At 45.6% G+C, this 9787-nt stretch overlaps 1 protein-coding gene across 1 annotated transcript in view; it reads left to right on the top strand.

Annotated features, from left to right (window-relative positions):
• Positions 1-2494: 2494 nt before the first annotated feature.
• PKIG (cAMP-dependent protein kinase inhibitor gamma) overlaps positions 2495-9787 on the top strand; it is a 72681-nt gene continuing 65388 nt past the window's right edge. Inside the window, exon 1 of the mRNA XM_059706994.1 lies at positions 2495-2591. The gene's annotated coding sequence lies outside the window, so the exon portion shown is untranslated. The remainder of the gene's footprint in view (positions 2592-9787) is intronic.

Below are 9787 nucleotides of genomic sequence, written 5' to 3'. Positions count from 1 at the left end.
GGAAGCAGGGACAATTTGATGATTAGGCATCTTAATTTTTATCCTGGAGGTAAGAAGATTAAGTAAAGCAGGGCCAGAATTGTCATCGAAAAAGAAAAAGAGAAGAAAAAATAAAGCAGGACCCACTCATGTTAGAAGAGGAAGTTGTAGAATCATTGTGTGTCTGCCTTGTTCCAAATAAGCAGTGGCCTTGTCTGATACTTGTTTGCATTCTGTGAGCACTGTTGATGTCGGGAACACTGGGTCAAGCCAGCAGCTGAAGAGCTTTTCATTTTCTGACCTGCAAGCACGAGTCCTCCCAAATGTGGTATCCTGCCCATCTCTGTGTTTTTAACCCCAAGTGGCTCAGTGTGCCTCCTCTAGGTGGCAAAGTCGGAGGAAAGCACATCTTTGAGATCCTCTACTCCTATTTTCCACCTCAGCAACATCTCTTCTAAGGTGGGGGGCTCACTGCCACCCAAACAGCCCCTCCCATATTTACCTGTTGATTGTCAAAACTCGATGTGTTTTTTTGTCCCCTGTAGGAGAGGAAAGGTTGTCTTCTCCTGTTAGGTTCAGTGACTGGCCAAGCATGGAGGCTTCTATACCAATTGATCAAGGCTGGTAAACTTCAAATTTGTAGAGAAGTGGTAAGACAATGGAAAGGGGTTTAGGCTTTTTAGGGGGCTTGCTGTGGGAAGGTAGATAGTGGCAGAAATTAATGAAAGATAAAGATTTTTTTTAGCAAGATTTGTTATGTAGATTTTCTCTCACTGATAAGAGCAGGGGTGGGCAAACTTTTTGACTCGAGGGCCACAATGGGTTCCTAAACTGGACCGGAGGGCCGGAACAAAAGCATGGATGGAGTGTTTGTGTGAACTAATATAAATTCAAAGTAAACATCATTACATAAAAGCGTACGGTCTTTTTTTTTTTTTTTTTTTAGTTTTATTCATTTCAAATAGGCCGGATCTGGCCCGCGGGCCCGTAGTTTGCCCACGGCTGGATAAGAGTCTAGAATTGTCTCCTATGATTATTTTCTGCCTTCCCTGGGGAGTGGGGAGGGGGAGACTTAATAAGGGAAATTTATTGGGTGAGGGCAGAGAGTCTGGGTCTATTTCTCAATTGCCTTCAGCTCAAAATAATCCTTAGAAAGTGGCATATTTTGGGGGTGGCACATTCGGATCTCCTACATTCCTATATATTGTTTGAAAAGGTAATACATGTACTTGGTTTTTGAAAATACTACATTAAAGCCCTAGCTGGCTTGGCTCAGTGGATAGAGCATCAGTCTGCCGACTGAAGGGGTCCCAAGTTCCATCCCGGTCAAGGGCACATGCCTGGCTCCATCCCCAGTAGGGAGCCTGCAGGAGGCAGCCAATCAATGATTCTCTCTCATCATTGATATTTCTCTCTCTTCCCCTCTCCCTTCCTCTTTAAAATCAATAAAATATATATTTTTAAAAGAACATACAGTGAAAATGCATTATTTTAAACCACCCCCCGCATCTCCCAGATCTCTTTCCACAGTTCATATGTGCATATGCCAGCATTATATATATATGTGTGATCCATCACCCCCTTTCACAAGTCTACATCTAAATTGTATCTACATCTTTATCTTCCTGGGTCTCTCTCTTGCTATAGTAAGCTGTTTTATGGATGCACCATAATTTATTTACTCAATCCCCTACTCATGGACCTTAAGACTGGTCTTGATACTTTTTAAAATATATATATATATTTTATTGATTTTTTACAGAGAGGGAGAGGGAGAGGGATAGGGAGTTAGAAACATCGATCAGCTGCCTCCTGCACCCCCCACACTGGGGATGTGCCCGCAACCAAGGTACATGCCCTTGACTGGAATTGAACCCGGGACCCTTCAGTCCGCAGGCCAAGGCTCTATCCACTGGGCCAAACCGGTCAGGGCTGGTCTTGATACTTTTACAAACAATGGAGCAATGATTATCCTTTGGATTCGTGTTCCAGTGTATCTGCATGCTAATTCCAAGAAGTACAATTGCTGGTCACAGATTAAATTATTTCCAGTATTGAAATTAAATGTGGTAACCTAATTCTCACCTTGAGCCCAAAGAAACAGGCTTATTATTTGCCACAGCGCCGCTTCGGAGATTTAAAAAAAAAAAAAAAAAAGGCACCTGCCACCCCGCCCAAGTCAGGTTTCCTGTCTTTATTCCCAGTGCGAGAAGCTTCCACCTGCGGCCCGGCCCTCTGCCCTGATGGCCTGCACCACAGGTTACAGGGAGAGAAACTGAGGCACAGGCAGGTCGGAGGCTCCAGTCCTCCCCCGGCCTCGCTGCCCCCCGCCCCCAGCATTCCCTTCCTCTCTCTTCCCTCGGGGCCAAGTCCCAGCAAGCCGGACTCCACGCCGGACCCTCGCGCTCTGGGGCCCGACGCCCACCGCTGTCCCCCTCCCCGCCGCGGGAGGACCGGCGCAGCCCCCTGGTCCCCTCCGAGCCGCCGTAGCGCGAGCCGCGGGGATAAGGAGCTCCGGTCGCCAAGGCAACGGGCTCCGCTGCGGGCGCCCAGCAGCCCGGGGGAGGCGCTGCGAGCTGACGGCGCGGCTCGGCGAGGCGGCGGGACGGCAGGTGAGCTGGGGCCGAATGGCAGTGGCGGCCGAACACGCCGCCCCGGTGTCGACTCCGCCGTGGGCGGGGGGCTGGGCGGCGGGGGACCCCCGGGAAGGAGGCTGGGACCGGACCTTTATCTCTTCAGCGGCCGGAGCGGCGTCCCCTCGTGCCCTTTCACCCCGCCCGGCGCGGGTGTGGAGCGCGCTTTGGGTGGTTCCTTATATTTTTGGAGCCATTGGTTGGCCTGATCCGAAAGTTTCTTTGAAAACAGAAAGCCCTTTTTATGTGCGGGCCGGGCGTAACTCAGAACTGCAGAGAATGCCTGTCTGTGGGACTCTTCTGGAGCCAGAGAGGACGACTTCTTTGTGTGTCAGTTTTCCCATCTGCGAAATGGGGGATAATGATGGCACCTGTCTCGTACGATTACAAAGTAGATTTATACTGAAAACGCTTGCGGGGAAGTCCTCAGTACTCGGGGGTTTTGTTATCACGACCACAGGCAAACCCCGTTTAATTGAGCTTGGCTTCCTTGCGCTCCACAGGTGTTGCGGTTTTTTACAAATTAAAAAGCAGCAAAAAGATTAGGACTGGCTCTGTTGCAGTACTTGCGCTGTTGCTGGGGTCTCGAACCCGAGCCGCAGTGTCTCCGAGGTGTTCCTGCACTGAAACCCAGCATGGTTTCTGTGCGCGGGGCCAGGGCCGATGGCACCGGGAGAGAAGTGAGTGAGGCATCTCGCCTTCAGGGAACGCCACAGTTTTATGGCGCAAATAAGCATTTGTTGTGATTCCCCTTGTGATTGCGGACACACAGGGGACTATGAATGCGCAGAGAAGGCAGTTAACCCAGATTTCCAGAGATGAGGTTGGGGTGGGTGGTCAAAGGGAGACTCCAAAAGGGCATGACTCCCAAAAGGAGACACGAATATGCCTTTTATTGGTCAGAAGATGAGGCTGCTGAGTGCACCATGTTCTAGGCCAGTGATGGCGAACCTTTTGAGCTCGGCGGGTCAGCATTTTGAAAAACCCTAACTTAACTCTGGTGCCGTGTCACATATAGAAATTTTTTGATATTTGCAACCAGAGTAAAACAAAGACTTATATTTTTGATATTTATTTTATATATTTAAATGCCATTTAACAAAGAAAAATCAACCAAAAAAGTGAGTTCGCGTGTCATAGGTTCGCCATCACTGTTCTAGGCAGAGAAAGCAGTGTGTGCAAAGCCCTGGGGAGAGAGTGCAGGCTTGTTGGGAATTTGCAGGGGTTTCAGAGTCAGATTCCGAGAAGTGGAAATGGCCTTGGCTAATTAATGTTTGAGAAATAAGAGGTGCCCCTTCTGAAAGACTTTCCTTGTATCTCCTTGCAAGTTTTGAGGAGTTTGGACTTTATCTTGGGGAGCTATCAAAGGATTTTGAGCAGTCGGTTGTGTGTGACATGAGTGTGTGATGTGTGCATTTGATTGAGATATGGTTTCAGAAAAATCAGGGGTTTTGTTGTTCTCTGTTGGCGTCAGCACTTCTCCAGTCTTTCACACGGCAGCCATTCCTTTGATTCAAAAATATTTATTGAGCATCTACTACATGCTAGGCATTGTGTAGGTGGCAAGGAATTACGTCCCTGCCCTCGTGGCTTGTATCCCAAACACATTCAAAGTATATTCGTGGAGAGGAATGCAGTCTAGTACAACTGGAACTTAGTATTGGAAAAGACCCATCAGAGAGAGTAAATATGAGGCCTAGATCATGTAGGGCCGCTGCATTGCACACTCTTGGAAGAACCATTCACTTAGACGACACCAAGAAGAAATGGCCAGATAAGTAGGAGGAAACCTAGGATTGTGTAGCACTGAAAGCCGAACTTTCATTCTCAGCTTTGCCGGGATTTCAAATTAAGTAAGTTAAACATTGAAGTGTCCTTTGGATAAATAAATATAGAGGTCATTGGGGACTTAATTGAGCAGGTTTGGTGAAATGGTGGGGGCAGAATCTGTAAGAGTGGCAACTTCCAAAGGTTCAGTGTAATTTATCAGTGGGATGAAGAGAGAGTGGGATATGAGAAAGTCAAGACAAAAGTGTAGGCAGCTGAAAGGAGTTTGTGAGGGGGGAGAGAGAGAAGGCTGTAGCGATTGGGGAAACAGGTGAAATCTTTTTAAACACGAGCGACCTGAGCAGATTTAAATGCTGATGGCAAGGAGAAGTGAGGGAGAGGCCGAGGAAATACAGAAGATGAAGGGGAAAATCAGTCTCGCAACTTCCCGGAGGTGAGAGTGGATGAGATCCACAGCACAGATCCTTTAAAAAGAGTCTAATGGCTTCTGCTATTTTTGGAGAAGTGGGAAGCAAGGTGAATGCTGAAAAGAGTGCCACCAGTATCATGCAACAAGAAAAAAATAAAAGGTGTAAATGTGGAAAGTTATATTTTCATTATTGGCAGGTAGCAGACATTTATTGAACTAATATTGTGTTAAGTATTTTTCATGCACTGGTCTCAATTAATATGACCTTTACAACAATGCTGCTAGAACACCTCCTTATAGTCCCAGCTTATGAATGAAGAAACCGAGGAAAACTGCTTACACAAGGTCACATAGGATTTGAATCCAGGTCTGCCTGAGCCTGGAGCTTTTAGTCTTTTTATTTATTTATTTAATTGATTTTTTACAGAGAGGAAGGGAGAGGGATGGAGAGTTAGAAACATCGATGAGAGAGAAACATTGATCAGCTGCCTCCTGCACACCCCCTACTGGGGACGAGCACACAACCAAGGTACATGCCCTTTATCAGAATCAAACCTGGGACCCTTTGGTTCGCAGGCCAACACTCTATCCACTGAGCAAAACTGGTTGGGGCTGGAGCTTTTAGTCTTAATGACTATCTAGATGACAGGATTGTCTGTCTATGATATGATTATCTGATGAGAAAATTCAACAGAATTAAGTTAAAATAATTAGATAGAGGATTAAGTAAACAAGCAGCTACAAGATAGACAATTGTATTACGCAAACAATAATAGTCCGAAAATGTAATTGTAGGAGAAATACAGTGGCAATATGGAAAATAATACCAGGGATAAACATTAGAATAAATATGCCCCGGCTAGCCAAATAGAACAAGAATTGGCTGGAGGAAGGAGGCAGGGTGAAGGACAGGTGTCTGGGTGAAGAGGAGATACTTTTTTCCCTTGGGAAAATCAGGATATTGATATCCAAAAGGGATGTAAAAAACCAGATGTTTGTCATAAGACAGAATGAGAAAATATGCAAAGATGTTGTCTGATGTTTTAATGATATTAAAAAACTGCAAACAGACTGGTTAAATTATGGTGCAGTCATGTAATGGGTACTACTAGCCATTAAAAAAGAATGAAGTGGGAACTGTTACAGGATTCCGAGGCCGGAGGAATAGGGAAACTGAGACCGGAAAGTTAAAACGAGGCCAAACAGTGTGGGCAGTTTGCAGTCAGCTTGTAACTAACAAGCCATTATCTTCCCCAGCCAAGGACACAGAGCAAATGGTTAATGAAACCTCCCTAATGAGTGAATGCAGAAAGGGGAAAGGAAAAATAGGGCCATTTTACTCCCTAAGCAGAGAAGCCAGCAGGCTCAAGGCTTGGCAAGATAAAGTTGCCAGGTGCTTTTCATGAATTCTGGGAAGGCCACAACAAAGTAAAACAAGGGACCTTGAGAATTAATCTGTGCCAAAATAGTCAGCAGAGGAATTCTGAAGCCCACAGGCAGGAGGCTAGATAACCCTTCAAACCCCCACCCAACTTGCTCTTCAGATTAGCTGAGAGCTGGTCTGCGCTTCATTAGCCAGGTGTATAGGTTTGCTTGCTTTGCTTTTTTCAATAAAGATTTATGCTTTAATAAATTGGTTTTTCACAATGCAGTCAAAGTCTAATATAAATTTATTTATAGAGAAAACAAGGATCGAGGTTGGGGGCAGCCCTTTCCCACTGGCTCAGGGGGCTGTCCTGTCAGGTAACACCTCTCTGGTGTCGGTGAGAGGTGCCTATAACAGAACTATCTATAATAATAAAAGCATAATATGCTAATTAGACCAGACAGCCTAACGACCTACCGGACATCCTTCTGCACAAAGCCATGGCTGCGAGGGCCAAGCCCCTTGCACGAATTTTGTGCATTGGGCCTCTAGTGTATATATAAGAGAAAGATGTTTAACATCATATGGCTAGGTATGAAAAGCAGATTACAGTAAGTTTCTATTTTTTACTCTTTAGATGTATACATACATACTTATAGAAAAACAAGTTTGGATAGATGAGTTCTTCAAAAAAATTTTTATTAAAAAAAAAGAAAAAAAATTATTTGCTTTTTAATTGTAAAATACCCATAACATAAAATTTATCATCTTACCCATTTTTAAGTGTACAACTGAATAATGTTAAAGATATATTGTTGTGCAATTATATTCATATTGTTGTATAATCTATCTCCTGAACTTTTTCATCTTGCGAAACTGAAACTTTATACCCATTAAACAACAACTTCCTATTCCTGCTCCCTCCCCCCTGCCACCACCCAGTCCCTGGCAACCACCATTCTGTTTTCTGTTTGTATGGACTTGACTACTCTAGATACTTCATATAAGTGGAATCATATGATATTTGTCTTTTTGTGATTGGCTTATTTCATTTAGCATAATGTTTTCACAGTTCATCTATGTTGTAGCATGTGTCAGAATTTCCTTCCTTTTTAAGAATGAATAATATTTCCCTGCCATCCCAATATACCAAGGTTGTGGGTTCAATCCCCAGTCAGGGCACATACAGGAATCAACCAATAAAAAGTAAGTGGAACAAAATTGATGTTTCTCTTTCCCTAAAATTAATAAATAAAAATATTAAAAAAGAATGAATAATATTCCAAAGCATTTTGTATCTACAGTGTATGTATATACACATTTTGTTTATTCATTCCATAGTTGGACATTTGGGTTGCTTCCTGATTTGGGCTTTTGTGATAATGCTGCCATGAACACGAATGTACTAGAAAGATAAATTCTTTATGTCTGTGTCACAAGATCATGGGGAGACTTTTATTCTTACTGCATTATTTTTCTTTTTTTATTAGCATGAATTGCTTTCATAATCGGAAAAAGCAGTATGGATATATTTACCCTGTTTGAGGAGATGGAGGACTATAGGTTATAAAGAAAAAAAAAAAAAAAGCCTGCCCTAGATCAATGGCAGCAGGAATGGGATGGAGGGGCAGATTTGAGAGACATTTCAGGAGAAGCAACAGGATTTGACAACTAAGAGGTAGGGGAGAGGAGTGGAGGAACCCTTCCCTCCTATGGTGAGAAGGGGCCATCAGTCCTGGAGGGGGTGGAAAGCCGGAGAGCCACCTGAGCCTTTGTTCAGGAGCTTGGACTTTTTCCTGAAAGCTGAGGGAAGCCATTGAATGGAAGGGAAATGACTTAATCAGAAATGTATTGTAGAGAGTCGCTCTGACTCTCCCTCCAACCCATTCTGCAAACTAAAGCCACATTTTGCCAAATTTCCCTTTGTGTCCCTTAGGCTTGAACCTCTGTTAACTTCCTTTTATTTTGAGATGAAGCATTGGTGCTGAAAGATACATATCTATTCTTCTAAATGCACCTGGAATATTTTAAAGTCCAATTTAGATTACATTGATTTCTAATTGTGTTCAGTTTTATCTCAACAGCACAGTCTCCTGTAAGTTTACTTTCTATGTTTAATAGGGGAAATATGAAAGTAAACAAGAAATATAAGTAACTCAAGTTAGAGAACTTCAATTTATTGCAAATATCTTTGACACTTTCCTTTTGAGAGAAAAGGGCCAATACAAAGTAAACAGTGTCATATTAAGTAGGTATTACAAAACAAAAATTCTTAAGAATCCAAATGAATTCAGCTCATTACCATTTCTCCGCCCACAAACCTACAACCTCTCTCTGCTTCCTGAGTGCCTCAGAGAGAGAGAGAACTGTTTTGCTAACATTTGTAAGAGTTATTTGAATTGAATTTCCAAATGTCAATCCATGATCTCATTTATTCCTCAAAACAATTCTATGAGGTAGGGATTATCATTCCCATTTTCAGATGAAAAAATTGAAGATCAGAGGATTCCAGAGATTTCCCAGGTCCTACATTTAATAAACCTTGGAGTTTGAATCCAGGTTTTCTTTTTATACCAGAGGTCCAGTGCTCAAAATTTGTGCACTGGGGGGGGGGGGGGGGTGGAGGAGGGTGTCCCTCAGCCCAGCCTGCACCCTCTCCAATCTGGGACCCCTCGGGGGATGTTCCAGGAATTGGGCCTAAACCGGCAGTCGGACATCCGTCTCACAATCCGGGACTGCTGGCTCCTGACTGCTTGCCTGCCTGATTGTCCCCTAACCACTCCCCTGCCAGCCTAATCGACACCTAACTGCTCCCATGCCAGCCTGGTCGCCCCCAATTGCCCTCCCTTGCTGACCATCTTGTGGCAGCCATCTTGTGACCGCCATCTTGTGACCACATGGGGGTGGCCATCTTGTGTGAGGGTGTGACAGTCAATTTGCATATTACTGCCTTATTATATAGGACTAGGGGCCCAGTGCACGAAATTCATGCACTGTGTGTGTGTGTGTTGGGGGGCAGTGTCCCTCAGCCCAGCCTGCCCCCTCTCACATACTGGGAGCCCTCAGGCGTTGACCCCCATCACCCTCTAATCGCAGGATCAGCCCCTTGCCCAGGCCTGACGCCTCTGACAGAGGCTTCAGGCCTAGGCAGGGAACTCTCACTTCCCCCCATCACTGGTTCTGCCCCCAGCCCAGGCCTGATGCCTCTGGCCTAGGCGTCCGGCCCGGGCAGCGGGGACCTGCAGTGGCAGCGGTGGGTGCCGTGATTGCGCGGGCTCCGCCCCTGCCCCTGCAGGGTGCCTCTGACTGAGGCATCGGCCCGGGCAGCGGGGACCCACAGCTGCAGCGGCCCCGCGATCGTGGGCTTCGCTTTAGGCCCAGGCAAGGGACCCCTAGCTCCCGGGACTGCCAGCTTCGACCGTGCCCAGCTCCCATCACTGGCTCCACCCCTACTTCCTGCTATCACTGGCCAGGGCGGCAAAGGCGCCTGATTCTCCGATCATGGCTGGGGGGCAGGGCAAAGGCGGCCCCAGGGCCGCCTTTGCCCTGCCCCCCAGCTCTTAGCTCCCCACTGGGTTTCCGATCAGTGGCAGGGGGCTTCTTCCTGCTTTC

This window comes from Myotis daubentonii, chromosome 8 (assembly GCF_963259705.1).
Source record: "Myotis daubentonii chromosome 8, mMyoDau2.1, whole genome shotgun sequence".
Taxonomy (NCBI): domain Eukaryota; kingdom Metazoa; phylum Chordata; class Mammalia; order Chiroptera; family Vespertilionidae; genus Myotis; species Myotis daubentonii.
Note: the sequence above shows the minus strand (reverse complement) of the source record. Positions and strands in the feature narration are given on the sequence as shown.